The sequence below is a fragment of the Megascapheus bottae genome, chromosome 5 (genome assembly GCF_031878675.1).
Source record: "Megascapheus bottae isolate mThoBot1 chromosome 5, mThoBot2.hap1, whole genome shotgun sequence".
Taxonomy (NCBI): domain Eukaryota; kingdom Metazoa; phylum Chordata; class Mammalia; order Rodentia; family Geomyidae; genus Megascapheus; species Megascapheus bottae.
This window is the reverse complement of record NC_143513.1, coordinates 27,045,317-27,060,123: the sequence shown is the minus strand read 5'-3', so window position 1 is coordinate 27,060,123 and position 14,807 is coordinate 27,045,317. Positions and strand designations below refer to the sequence as shown.

Sequence of the window (14,807 nt, the reverse complement as noted above, 5' to 3'; positions counted from 1 at the left end):
TCCCATCATAACCATGACTCCAGCACAACATTTGCTATATAACCTAGAGTTTGAACCTTTTCTTTTACATAAATGAGAGTTTCTTTAAGTGGTAAGAAAATGCCCTTAATTTCTATCATTTAATATTTCTGCTACTTTCCTTCCTTCCTTCCCTCCCTCCCTCCCTCCTTCCCTCCCTCTCTCCCTCCCTTCCTCCCTCCCTCCCTCCCTCCCTCTGCCCTCTTTCTTTTCTTCCTCCCTTCCTTCAAATATTAAGCCTAAACTCAGAGCCCTTCCTTCCCTTCCTCCCCTCCCTCCTTGCCTGTTTGCTTGCTTCCTATCCTAAAGTTTGAACTCAGAGCCTGGGCACTGAACCTTCACTTGTTTGCTTAAGCCTGGCACTCTAGCACTTGAACCACAGCTGTACTTTTGACTTTTTGAGATGTCAGCCTGTTGAATAGCTGGGATTATCAGTGTGAGCTAGAGACTTTTGACTATTGTTTGCACTTAACATCAAATAAAACACTAAATATATAAAAAATGCACTCTTAAAATACTTTCTTTTAATACTCCTCTTAATTTAACAGCTAACCAGTGTAGCATACCACCTCCCAAGAGAGAGTTCTCAAGTTAGCTCTAATGAAAAGAAAATCCCATATCTTAAGTTCCAACTGAAGGCTAACCTCTAATGCGTTGTGGCAGAAAACATTTGCTAGCAGAGGCGGGGAGGAGAGGCAGGCCACCTTCTGGGTGTGTGTCTCAGCTCAGAATTCTTTGACCCTGTCACTCTGGTCCCACAAATTCATCACTTAGGTAGATGTGGGGAAAAAACCCCCAGCACAAACCAACATACTCAACATCTGCCCCTGAGCCTGGTACCCCATCAGCCTTGCCCTGCCTGAAGATACCTCTAGTGGGCACAGGGGCAGGTGGGCCACAGAGAGCCCACGTAGGGTATGATTCCATGGGGACAGCATCATGCATCAGGAACCTAGGAGCTCTGCCTTTGCATATGCCTGAAGGACAGAATCACTGACCCTTCTGGTCAGGAGGCCTACTGTGATGCACCCTACCTCACTTCCACGTTCATGACATCTCATCTAAATCTTCTCTGGCCTCAGGGTGCTTCATTGGCTTGTGATCAGGGCAGTTGCACAGGGCCCAGGATGTGGAGGTCTTTTGCTTCGAGTGGTGTCTGGTCATCACCACTGAAGTTCTTCATAATTTCTAAGGCAAAGGCCTACAGTTCATTTTGCCCTGTTTCTGCTCTTGTTTAATTAGCTCTTCTAGAACCCAGATTCCCATCCCATGGGATGAAAAAATAGTGATTTTATCATAAAAATGAGTTTGGGGGGGTGGGGAGGTGCACCAGTACTGGGACTGGAACACAGGCCTAGACCCTGTCCTGTAGCTTTATTAATTAATTAATTAATTTTTGATCAAGAATAGTACATCACTTGAACCACAGCTCTACATCTAGAGCTTTGGTAGTTAATTAGAGATAAGAGTCTCCTGAATTTTCTTACTCAGGCAGGCTTCAAACAATTATTTTCATATCTCAGCTTTCTTTGCAGCTGGGGTTACAGGCATGGGTTACAGGTTACTTGGACCTGGCTAAGAATAATTATTTCTAAAAGGTAAAGATGGAAGAAGTAGTCAGGGCAAAGAGGAAAACAAAACTTGATACAGTGTTTAGAGGGCAGCCATGATAGTCCTAATGGCTGTCAATGCCCATCTATTCGCCTTGGAACTCTTAGCAATGCCCCGGGCATTTTCTCTCTAAATAGAAGCTACTTGATGTGAAGTAGGAAATGGAATTTAAGCTTGATTAGGTCTCAGTTTAAAAGAAAGCTACATTCAGTTAAAAAGGGGAGAAAAAACAATCCTCAAAGCAAACTAGTGGTGTGTTTCCACACACTTTCACTAAAATGGATAAGGCAAGATCATTCTCCCTCCAGTGAGGGAGAAGCCAGCAAGAATAGCCTTGTCATGGAAACATACTGTGATTTCCTACATTGCATAGGGAACCTGGACAAGTTCAGGCAGGAGCTAACCCAATCGATAGTAGAAAATCAACGGTATCAGTAAGCTCACTTTCTCCTGCGCAATTCCTATAAACATGAATGCTTTTATTGTGTGTTTGGAGCAAGCTGTTCTGAATGTGGCACAAGGGGAAATAGATGCCGAGATAAGGGCAGAGCAACGTGGCTGAGGCTGTCCAATGTTGGCCCTCTAGCAGAGGAGACAAACACGTTTGTATTATCATCTACCATCCTTCCAAATCCTTTCACTTTCTATCTCCTTGTCTTTCTCCTCTGATCTCCACATCATTATCTTTTTCTCTTGCCCCTTCCCCCCTTCTTTTCTTTCCTTTTGATCAAACAGGGTCAAACAGATCTTCATTTCCTCCTTCCAACTGGTTTCAACTCAAAGGACTCATCCTATTAGTAACAGAAGAAATGCAAGAGACAGGAGAAAAAGCGCCAGACCACCAGTCAGTATAGGCCCCTCTCCTTTCAGGCAGGAAGTGCAGAGGGACTGGCTCTGGGACTCTTCCAAGACTCCCAGTCTTTATTCAGCTTTGTCTACTCCATTCTCCTGCACCTTTTCTTTCTTACTTTCCCACAGTGGCCAAAGAGGCCAGGTGGGAACCTGGCTGGCTCCAGAAGAGAAGCATCCAATAGCCCTGGGCAGTTGTTGATTCCAAGTGAGGAGCCAGGGCCAAGCTTGTTTGGAGAGAGCCCATTTCTAACTAGAGTACTAAGCAAAGGACTTGACAGTCTAGGGAACAAGCAGGGCTATTAAAGGGTGACTCTCAGATTCTCTGACAGCTTCCTCCAGTGTATGCCTCGGTCTCCCTCTTAGTGCTCACTCAGAAACACAATTCCTTTCCCAGAATTCTTACAAGCCATCAGGAATGACACCTTTCCTACTTTTCAAGCTGCCCAAGAGTATGGGACTTGAGTGTTGGTTAAACACATGACATATCAAACTCCCTGAATGCAGTTTTCAAGGTCTGTAGACACGAAATTGCTTACTGGGTGCTCCCTGTACTTTTAACGTGCTTTGGAAAGGCTTTCCCGAGTCTTAAACAATGGCCTTAACATGATGTTTTTCTGTTTGTTTGTTTGTTTGTTTTATGTGTTCTCTAAGTAAATGCCCTTTCCCTTTCCCATACTGCATAGGGAATTCTCCTGCCCAGGTGTATTACATAATATTTCTTGATGACCTAGAACATGACAAGGAAAGGCAGAAAAGGAAAAGAGCCTCATGCTGGCTCTCTCCAATTAGTCAGCCTATTGAAAGTCTGGTGTGTAAAAGGTAACTGTTAGATCTCACAAGACAAGATGGTAGACTTTGTGGTCAATTTTATTGGGAGCCTAGCGCCTACTTCAAAGATGAAATAGCATTCAGTAACTATTGGTGAAGTGTGTAACTTTACTAGGGCTTGAACTCAGGGCATCAAAAGCTATCTTTGCTCGGGCTGGTGTTCTACCACTTGAGACACAGCTCCATTTTTGGCTTTTTGATGGTTAATTGTAGATAAGAGTTTTACATAGTTTTACAGCCTGTGCTGGCTTCAAATCATGACCCTCAGATCTCAGTCTCCCAAGCAGGTAGGATTACAGGTGTGAAACACCTGCACCTGGCTGCAATGTGCATCTTTAATTCTCCCCACTAAACCCAAGGCATCAATGTTATTACTTCCAATCTCCAGAAGAAAAAGTTGAGGTGAGGTTAGGAAAGAAGTAGCTCATCCAAGGTCTTATGTTTAATGAATAGCAGAGTTTAGATTTAATCTACATTCTCCCCCAGACACACACACACACACACACACACACACACACACACACACACACACACACACACAGAAAACCTTTATAGCCTAGTACAATGATCACAAAATCCAAATTTTGGGGAGACAAAAACCAAAAAGGATGCTCCTTACATTTTATCCGAAAACAGTGCATTGTTTGTAATACTCTACCACTAAGGCAAACTTCCCACAAAATTTCTATAGCAGAGTTATGCACAGGTTCTTTAGCCAAATAAATGCTTTAGAGATTTTTTCACTGGGACAAGTGAAGCTGCCTCTAGGCTACTTTGGGGCTACCTGTGGAGTAATCAATGGTGCTCATTCTGAAAGCAGTAAGTATGTCTAGGGGACACTGGTTGAGCCTATAATCTATCAAAAAATGTCTTAGGTCACCGATCTTTTAATAAAACATGTTATCCCTGTGTGGGACAAGCCCATTTTATCTTTGCACTGGGAAGATTTTATTTTTGCAAAATCTTCCTGTCACCATGAATTACACAGTATCTTTAAAAAGGAAATGCTCCAAGAGAAAGCCCAGGTGATATTTAAAGTCTTTGTATTTAGTCAAAGAGACTTGCTAGGCTTGTGATAGCGATTTGATAAAACAGGTCAGGAGGATGTCAAACACTTCCTCACACTGATTTCATTTCAGAATCTTTTCAGTTTTCAAAAATTAGCTGCCAATCTACACAGTCTCATGATTATTTTCTACTGAGATTTGCTAGTGAAAATAACAATGGGAAAACAACAATAACAACAAAACAATGAAATAAAACACCCCAAACCAAGCTTTGAACAGAAAGGACTCCAATTTGGCATCCACCCTGCCTCTCTTCTACTGATCCAAATACTGAAGAATACTGAGAGCAAGCAGAAACTTCAGGGTAAGTTTTAATATGCAGCTAGTTTTACCTACACCTTTTCTTCCCCTATGGACAGGAACTGAGATGCAAAAGGAGTAGTGCCAAGGGGACAGAGTGAGGAAGCTTTTCAGAAATATATTTAAAAACTAAGTTATCTGAAAGTCACTTTATTATTATTTTTGTTGTTATGTAGCCAGGCTGGCCTTGAACTTTTGATCACCCTGCCTCAGCCTCCAGAGTTGTGGGATGGAATATAGGATGCAATACCATGGCTAACTGGACAAAACTCAGAAAAGAGGCATCTAAGTGAAGCACGAGTGGATTAAATGTCTTTTTATTATGGAATGCAGAGGATTATAGTTTGGAGCCAACAAAGCCAGAAAACTTCAAGAGATTCCATCTTCAAGGTAACCAGCAAGAAGCAGGTGTGTCTAGAGGTGTGGCTCAAACAGTAGAGTAAGCAAGCAACCAAGCCAAACAAACAAGCTAAGTGAGCAGTGGGTCCTGAGTCCCAACTCTAGTAACTGAAAAAAAAAGGAAAATTAAATAAAAAATGCTTAAGATAGAAACGAGCACTTAAAGAGTCAAACTGGATTGCTGCTCTGTTTTAAACACCTTGTTTTTCAGACAGAGAATATTTTAAAAAGCCACACTGGAGCCACCTATCTAAAAATAAGTTACAAGACAAAGACATTGTAGAAGAAAGCTGTTTTAAAATGAAAAAAAAGTTGAACTAATCACTGTCTGCTGACCAATATTTGCTCTGGTCACAGGCTCTGAGTAAGGGGCAAGCCAATGTCCTGGAGGTGACAATCCTATGAATTTGTACTCATTCACGGGTGTACCCTGCTCACCCAGAGAAGAAAGGTTTCCTGTGGCTCTATGGGTAGGCTCACATCAATGACAGGAACCAGAGAGGAGACAGACTCATATTCCACCATCAGCCTCAGCTTTTTCTCTAGCATATCTACAGATCTGGATCACTGACCATAGCCACACCCTAAATAGCTTCCTCAAATATAAATGGCTTTTTACACTTCATCACATAAGAAAAAATGTATACACACACAAAATTTAGAGTTATTTTCTTCTACTCTCTTACTGATTTTGGAAGATCTTCATGCATGGCCAGGAGAACTTAAAAAAAATTGTAACAAAAATTAGATCACTATATTTAAAATATAGCAACTGAGCCCAAAATAATGATCTACAGATAGTCTCCCAAAGTGCAGGTAACTTGTAATTACTATAGTGACACTAGAAACGATTTTGTGTTTCCGTGATTCTAAGTTTCTACTAGTTTTTATTTTTTAAATATAAACAACACTATTAATGAATTTTAAAAAATGACTTCCAAGACAAGATAATCTGAGCAACATAATATTTTGCCCTATTCACAGTGACATTATTTTAATGTACAAATAAAGAATTTCTTGTGGGTATTTTAAATCCCAATAATGCAACCGTTATCTAGTAGAAAAAAAAATCCACTGGTCTAGCCATAAACATTTCAGAAAAAAGGAGGAGGGAGGGGCTTGGGGTTTGGAACACATAAATTTCTATGAGGCCATTCCATTTCAATTAAAAAGTGCTTAGGTAAGTTTATTTGGTAACAGGTCTATTTAACTTAGACTCAAATGAGTAAAAGCATGAAGATCCTCATATGGCAGTCCCATTGTTTGAGAACTCATATGTGTATACTTAACAACTTGAACTAGCTCATTATTGGTTGCTCTGTCCTCTGAAGATACTTTGTTAGGTAATATATGAACAGCCTTGTTCATCTAGCTGGTGGTGAGAAAAGATCTACAAAATGTAGGAATTATAAATACAAAGGGAAAAATGTTCCAGATAACATATATTATAGGGCTTACAGTGACATAATTGTTTCTTATTCTCTTGGTTTTTACTTTATTACCTTTAAGTAGTCATACAAAGAGGTTTCAACTCACATGTCAGTTTATGCATACAATGCCTCCTGTCCAATGTCATCCTGCCTATTATTCTATGCGATGTATGAGCTGCTCTGGCCTACTCTGCACCAGCAAGGAGTGAGGAGTATTTATTCTTTGATACAAGCTGGTGAAGAAGTATAAAGGTTCTATCTGTGTTTCCCAGTGAGCATAGGATCCCATGAACTTAGTAAAAGCTTTCTCTAAAAAGCTGAATTCTGAGGTCAGTTTTATTCACTCACAAAAGTACCAACTATTATAAATTAAAGCAAGATAACTTTTCTATAAAAACAAACAAACAACAACAAAAAACCCAGCTGGTCACCAGTGGCTCATACCTGTAATCCTAGCTACTCAGAAGACTGAGATCTGAGGATCTTGGTTAGAAGCCAGCCAGGGCAGAAAAGTCCCCTTGAGATTCCCATCTCCCATTAACCATTCAAAAACAAGAAATGCTGCAGTGTGGCTCAAATGATAGAGCACTAGCCTTCAGCACAAAAAGGCTCAGGGATAGTGCCCAGGCCTTGAATTTAAGTCCTGCAGCTGAACACCACCACCCCCCCACAGAAAAAACAACACTGGTTCATATTTCATAGTATTGAATTAAAAAATTAGATTCCTAATCTTTTCAATGACTTCGGTTCTCTGGATATGCATTTTGTTCATTCTACCTTGCAGAGGTTCAGCCGAAGTTAGATCAAGCTATGTATAAGAAGGGAAATGGAAACTGATGTTGGTGGCTCACATCTGTAATCTTAGCTATGCAAGAGATCTCAGCATCATGGGCATCTGAGCCAACCTGGGCAGACAAATCCAAGAGACTCTTATCTCCACCTAACCAGTAAAATGCCACGTGAGGGCAAGAGGCCATGAGTTCAAGTCCTAACACTAGCACAAAAAAAGAAATAGAAAGAAACCAATAGATGCATTAGCTATATCAAAATTGTTGTAAGCAAAGTAATAATAGTGGTAGAAGAGAGCATCATCACTTGGTCATCTGTATGTGGGTTTTTTTTTTTTTGGTTAGTTCATATTAGCAAGAAAGGTCTACATTTTTACTTTATGGTATAAGAAGTGAGTTCAGCAATGACATCCTCAGCCTGAGGAGGCCTTCGATGTACAAACTACCACCACGCTATGCCTCATGGAGTAGATCCATAGAAAACATGGGAGTTGGCCCATCCAACACTGACCCCGGCTAATTCTGTAACCCTTCACCTCCAGCCTATACTGTCCTTATGCAAACCCAGGAAGCCAGGGGTCCTAAGTTAAACGTTCTAAAACCTTATAACTTTCTCATTTTTTTTCTTTTGGTATAGCTACAAAAATGAGTATCTCTTTATAAGCTAGCAAGAAGAAAAAAAACTCATACCTACTAGACAGTCAAATATGGGGAAAGTTCACTTCAAACATCATAGACTTTCTGGTGACCCTCAAATCAATTGGCATCCTTTATTTCAATACTTTATGGCTTCCTTTTCAACAGATTCCACTTCTTTTACAAAAGCTCAGTCTGCTTTTAATTAAAGTGAAAAATTCTTTAAATTCAGAAAAATACATGCAACCTCATGCAAAGCAGAAATACACTCATAGAGGGAAAGTACTAGAAATTCCCAAGCTATTTTTAAGTGGTAATTAACCACCTGATCTTTGAGGGCTTTACATAATTAGGAGCTAGTTGGAATTTAATGGGGCGGGATCCACAATTTATCAATATGTTTCTATAGCTAATCTCTTTGAATATCACTTTAATTTCCTACCTTACACAAAACTCCCACACAAACAGAAAGGAAAAGGTCATTTTTTCAGGTTTAAAGTAGGGCTTGCACCAGGGGGTCGATGGCTTTTTCCAGTTTCCACTAAAAGCATTGAGAACATTTCAGAGTGCCTCAGAAGTAACCTAACAAAAGGTCAATTCCTCATTTTCATATCTTCTAAAGATTCCAAATGAATCATTTTCTCATTAGACCTAGGAAGGTATCTTTTGTGGAATTTGCTCCAAATTTGTCAGTGAAAAAACAAACAAATAATTTACCCAAACCTGCTATATATGTCAAAATTCAGAGTACAACTTCTACTTTTGGTAAAAGACTGTAGCTCACATTATATTGTTTATTTCCAAAATACCAGAAAAAAAGCATAAAACATACATTTCGGTATGTGATCTTGAAAACAGAACACACAAAAAAATTCTTCTGGCATTCTAATTTGACTAGTCTATCTAAACTCCATCCATAAAAGAGAGGAAGAAAAAAGGAAGGAAATCTGGGAAGGGGAAAGAGGAAGGGGAAAGAAAGGGGAAGAGAAGGGGAAAGAGAATAAAAAGAAGGAAGAAAAGACAGACAAGACAATATCAGATTCCTCTTTATCCTAGGCTGGAATTCATCACGCCTAAGCATTTCCATTAAGTTTGGATATGAAATGGTGGGAAGAGAATCAAATGAGTTAGTTACTGGCTGAAGAAAAATGAATCACTACACACTTGAATGAGAAAATATGAAGAAAGCACTTTTGCACTAATTAGGTCCCATTTTAAGTAATTTGTTAAACTGTGGCCTGGTGCCACAAGCTATCAGGAGGTGGAGCATGGGGCCACCCTGGAAAACAGAATGTGTAAATGGAACCTAATGAAGCTCTCCATCTCCCCAAGACAGTGAGCTGATACAGGCAGTGGGTATCAGGGAAGTACTTGGAGTATAGCTGCCTGCCACAGAAATACCAGCAGGGAAGAGGAAAAGACACACTGGCTATTTCAGTCCCTGCCAGAAAGCAAGTCATGTGGCACTCACCAACAAATTCGGGCCTTCTGGGGGCTATACAAAAGCTGCTGCTTCCACACAAATCCAGGCTTTGAGACCCACGCTGCTCCAGTTCTGAGTCCCCTGTGACTATTTGGCAGAGAGGGACCCTGGAACCTGGTGGTGAGGCCTCAGATCCCTTCTCCTCTTCCTCAAAGGTCCAGCTACTGCTTTCACACTCCCCTGGGGTGCAGAGAAAGGTGGGAACAGATATGCAAAAAAGGAGGGAAGCTCAGGCCTTTTTTTTTCTCTCTCAGGAAAACACACACAGGAAGGGAGCTTAGGCTTCCTGTCTTAACCAAAATGAGTTCAGAAATTATTCAGATGTCTGATTTGTCAGGTTTGTGATGGAAAGGGATGATTTTTTTTTAGTCAACAGGAATTATGAGTTCCCCAAAGACAGAAAATGACCATAGGAGAAAAGAAACAGGGACGTGCCTGAAAAGACTAGTGGGCTTTACAACTTGGTATTTTGGGGGTAGTTTTCTGCCTTTTAACAGAAAACACCTCTGGCATGTGCCAGTTTATCACAGTCAGACAAAAGGGGAAAAAAAAGGACTCGATGGAAACAATTTGCCAATTGTGGGTAGATTGGCCTCAGTTGCTTTCCTTCTGGGCCTTTCTCAGAAATGACCACCAAGCCAAGTGCTGGTAGCTCACACTTAAAATCCTAGCTACTTCAGAAGGCTGAGATCTGTGGATTGTGGTTCAGAACCAGTTTGGGCAGGAAGGTTCATGAGACGATTATATCCAACTAAGTACCAAAAAAGCAAGAATGGAGCTGTGACTCAAGTGGTAGAGCACTAGTCTTAGGAAAGAGTAAAAGAAAAAAGAAAAAGATAAAAGCTCAGAGACAGTGCCTAGACCACGAGTTCAAGCCCTAGTACCAGCATAATAGAGAGTAAACACCAAGCCATCCCAAAATAGTGTTTGGAACCCATTTAGAGACTTTCTGCAAACCATGTTTTGTGGGCTATTACATTTCACTTGCATTATACCTCTACATGATGAAATTATATATTAAAAGTATTTGTTAGAATATAATCAGCAGCAATGTCAGACAAAAAGCAATTAAAGCAGTGGCAATGAAAAATACTAAAGACAGCAATACATATTGGAGAAGATAACTTGTGCTATCAAGCCTTTTAAATAGCAGATACAGCATGAGACAACCAATCAGGTCAGTACCACAGCCAAAACAGTTTTGTTGCTGCTGCTCTAATTTGGTTGGTGGCTAAGACCCCTATCCCCATTTTTTCATCTTTATTTGTATCTTAAGAATCTTTCTCTCCATCCTTCTCTCTCCTTCCTCTTTCTCCCTCCTTTACTCTACGTGTGTGTGTGTGTGTGTGTGTGTGTGTGTGTGTGTACATTTGTATATTTAATTCTGACTCAACATTCCTATGAGTTGGGAGATTAAAAAAATGTGCAATGTGTCTTTTTAAAGCAAAATTAAACCACCTCTTTCAAGAAGTGAAATGAACTAGTATCTCTCGTCTCCTGTGCCTCTAAAGAAATAAGCCACTTCTTACTTCAGTATAATATAGAATTTTCCCCCCCTGTATAATGGAATATTTCTATAATGCACAAATGAAACAAAAACACTCTAAGTTCTTTACAAATTGGAACACAGAACTAGACAGGAACAGTGTTCTCAGTCAAGGCAAGAGGCTACTTTGGCTACAAGCCGGACCCACAGGGCCTCAAGCACTTGGTCATTTCAGTAGCAGATGGCAGAAATGAAAAGTTTCAAGTCTCCAAAAGAGTCTTGGTTTGCTTTATTATGAGCCATATCCATTTGTGTGAATCTCCCTTAGAATGCAAAGCAAGAACCACGTGTAGTGATGTTTCCTAATTCTAAAGACTAGAAGAGGAAAAACAACAGCAAAATCAACCCTAAACTATCCTTGATGAACCTTGGCTAATAGAAGTTACATTACATAAATGTACAGAATTAGGCACACACTCACCATCCAAACATCATCTATGTCATAGCTTACCATTTCACACAGAGAAAGTCACTTTGTTTAAAGAAAATGCTCAAGGAGAGTAAATAAAATAAAGATGGAACTTCATTACTTAAGTCAGGTTTGTTTGATGTTGCAACTTGCTTTGCTGTCCTCCTGCCTCCTCTCTCACTTGATGCTGTGTGTGTGTGTGTGTGTTTGTGTGTAAGTACATGCACGTGGGTGAATGCATGTACCTATATAATTTCTTTATCTGCTGCATACTTATAAATAAAACCATAGTATATACGTACACGTACAAATGACAAAAGTTTTTACCATTTATATAAATGGACAATATGATAGTAGCTTAACCAAAGAGGAAACATACAAATCAAAAGTGTACAAATCAAAGTGTAAAAAAATTACTCCGAACTAATGTACCCTCTTTCACATGAACCTTCTGGTCAGGTCAAGAAAATCTGGTGGCCTATATGTCTGATGTTTTTTTAGGCCTCTTAGCTGATAAATTCAACTGTGATCTTCATTTTTCAACAAAGGGAATGGCTGCAAAGACGGTTACAGTTCACTTTTTCTTTGGGAAGCATGCACAAACTTCTTAAAAGGGTCACATATAATATACCCACACTTTAATTTACAGTCTCACATAATAGTGAGCTATTATTTCCAGAGCATTTCCAAATTTGGGAAATGCAGTTTTCCAAGATTTAACACTCTAATTAAAACACTGATAAATTAAACAAAGCACCATGGAGTTTCTAACCAGGCTTCAATTATCATCAGGGGACAGAAAGCAGGAGAAAACAAGACTAGTATGAGAATTTTATTCACATGTTAAAAAGAATGTATGAAGAGATTTTTTTTAAGTGACAGTCCTTATGTGTCTGTGTCCAGGTTATTTCTTTAACATGTTCTGTACATTATAGAGTGTCAGTGTGGGCAGGTGAATCTTTCCAAGGAGGATATTTACCCCAGCTTAAAATTTGAGTCCCCCTAAGAAAATTGCAACTGAAACAATTCTGGCACAACTTAATGTAAACAATGCTTAAATTGTTACTTAAAAAAAAACTTATGGGAAGAGATGAATCCAATTAACCTGATGACACAAAATTTTCACACAAAGACAATCAAGAAGTCTCTGGTATTTTCTTGTAGATTCTGTTCCTCTCTCAACTCGTAACCAAATCCCCCAAATCATCTGGATTTCAATGGAAGTTAAAATAATTATACATAGCAAGTATTTTCAACTTTCATAAAATTTCCTCTTTTAACAGAAGTTGATTTGACTAGTAAGGGGTATTTCTTTTAATACCATTTTAGCTCTGGAAGTTTAGTATAAAATGCCATAAGGATTTTTAGAAAAAAAAATGTTGTTTGCCACAGGGAGGGAAATTATGCCTGAACAAGGAAGCACTCTGGGTGGGCTCCAGCCTCTAGAAAGAATAGAAACTGCACTTGAAAACTGTGTTGCCGCATCAGACCTTATGGCCTTGCTACGGTTTTGCCATCACTACAAGCTAGTGCCTCTTAATTAAGGGGAAAAACAATTTACATGTGCACGGGATTCCTCGGGAATCAACAGTGATGCTGGACTTTTTATTATTATTATTTATTATTATTTCAAATGAAGAGTAAGCGCCCTGTCGATTTTCCTGAGATGGTTTCATGACCCTGGAGTGCAGCCTTCAGCGAGTAAAAGTACTAAAATTTCAAATCCAGGATCATTCCTGGTGTGCACAAAGCAAGCTTAGTCTGGATCCTGGATCTTAAAGTGCAAGCAAAATGCTCTCACTTTGAAAATCAGGAACGTCTTTCCAAATGGCTTTGTAAAGCCCGACTTCTGCTGTCATTTCTCTCTATACGTAGACAAAAAAAAAAAATCAAATATGGCCAGGAGCGAGAGCACATACTTTGGGGGTGTCAGCGAAAATGCTAAGAAATGTCCCCACCGGAGCTGCCCCTGCGGGGCTTGCTCTGGCACCGGCAGTCCTAGCCTAAGGTGACAAGGAGGCTCTGTCCAAAAGTGACAGAGAGCTTTCACTCTTTTCCAAGGGGAGAGGCAGACACTGGCACTAGGGATTTCGAATGTTGCCTCCTTTCCTTTCCTCCTCTTCCTCCTCCTCCTTTTATAAAAAAAAAATTCAACCAGTTACCCCAAGTTTTCCTACTTAAATCCAATTCGAAAACACTCACGTGGACGTGTGCACCGCACTTTGGGGGCCAAGAATGATCCTCGGGCACGAAGAGCAACCTTTCGAGCCGGGGCTCCCTCGGCCCGGGTGGGCTCGCCCAGGACGCCCGCCTCTCAGAGAGTGAGCGTCCCGCCCGGGCTGTGGCCACAGTCACCGCCCAGGGCGCTAGCCGCGCAGGCACTTGTTAGAGTACCGGGCTAACTTGGCCGCGGAGCTCTTCCCAGCTTTCTTTCACAATGACTTCCTGAAGTTGCTCACTCGCATTGTTCCCCATTTCTCTGCCACACTCCCCGCCCCCCATCCCGCCGCCGCCGCCGCCGGGCGGCTCTGACCGGGCTCGGCGCTGCGGGTCCTCCGGCCGCCCCATGCGCACAGCGCCGCCCGCGGGCGGAGCACCTGCCCAGTCCCCCGCCGGCCACCCGGCCTCTCCCGCTCCTAGCCGCCACCTGCAGCCGCCCCGAGTGGCGGGTGGCCCCCGCGCGCTCCTCGTCTTCACGCGCTCCGAAAACTTTAGGGTGGCGCACGCTGTCTCGCCCTTCTCTACTTGCCCCACCGCCCTCCCGACCCCGCGCGCCCGCCTTGGGCGGGTTGTTCCGGGACACCGATCGGGACAACCCGGAGAAGGGCGCGCGCAGTCCCGTCCCGCCCCGGCCGCCGGTCCCGGCTCGCCAAGAGTCGGTCCCGACTGCAACTCCTGAGCCCGCGGGACCGCGCGCATAAACTTTGCGATCGCGCCAGGCTGTGGTCCCGCCACCAACCCCTGGCTCTCCGGACCGTTGGGGTGGCGACGGGCACGGGCCATACCTGCTGGCGCCGCCATCGGCTGCAGCCCGCTCGCCCGCGCCGGGCCCGCTCGGCGCGCCACCGCCACCCCCGCGCGCAGCGCGCCCGGGCCCTCCCCTGGCCTCCAAGCTTCCTCATTCCAGCGCAGCATCACACCGAAGTCCGACTCGGGATGCAGCGGCCGGCGCTCTGCCCAGTGGCCAGGCAGCCCAGCTTGGCAACGACGCTGCGGGACCCGCGCTTAGCCCGAGGGGCGCGGCGCGGGCGGCACGTGCGGGGCCGCCTGCAGGGGGAGGGGACAGCGCGCAGCCCGGCCCGCAACCCAACGCGTGCGGTGGAGCTGATGGGTCACGACACCCGCATGCTCTCCCAGCGTGGGGATGCGAAAGGACTCGGGACATTGGATGGCATTTGCCCTCGTGTCTGGGAGCGCCCGCTGCTGGCCCAACCCATGGT

At 42.6% G+C, this 14,807-nt stretch overlaps 1 protein-coding gene across 6 annotated transcripts in view; it reads right to left on the bottom strand.

Moving 5' to 3' along the window:
* Ikzf1 (IKAROS family zinc finger 1) overlaps positions 1 to 13,891 on the bottom strand; it is a 104,014-nt gene extending 90,123 nt beyond the window's left edge. For 5 of the 6 annotated variants that reach the window (XM_090332832.1, XM_090332833.1, XM_090332836.1 and 2 more), the window contains exon 1: positions 13,570 to 13,891. The gene's annotated coding sequence lies outside the window, so the exon portion shown is untranslated. Of the gene's footprint in view, positions 1 to 9,400; positions 9,590 to 13,569 lie in introns of those variants that run through there. The other variant, XM_090332837.1, reaches the window with a different exon arrangement.
* Positions 13,892 to 14,807: the final 916 nt, after the last annotated feature.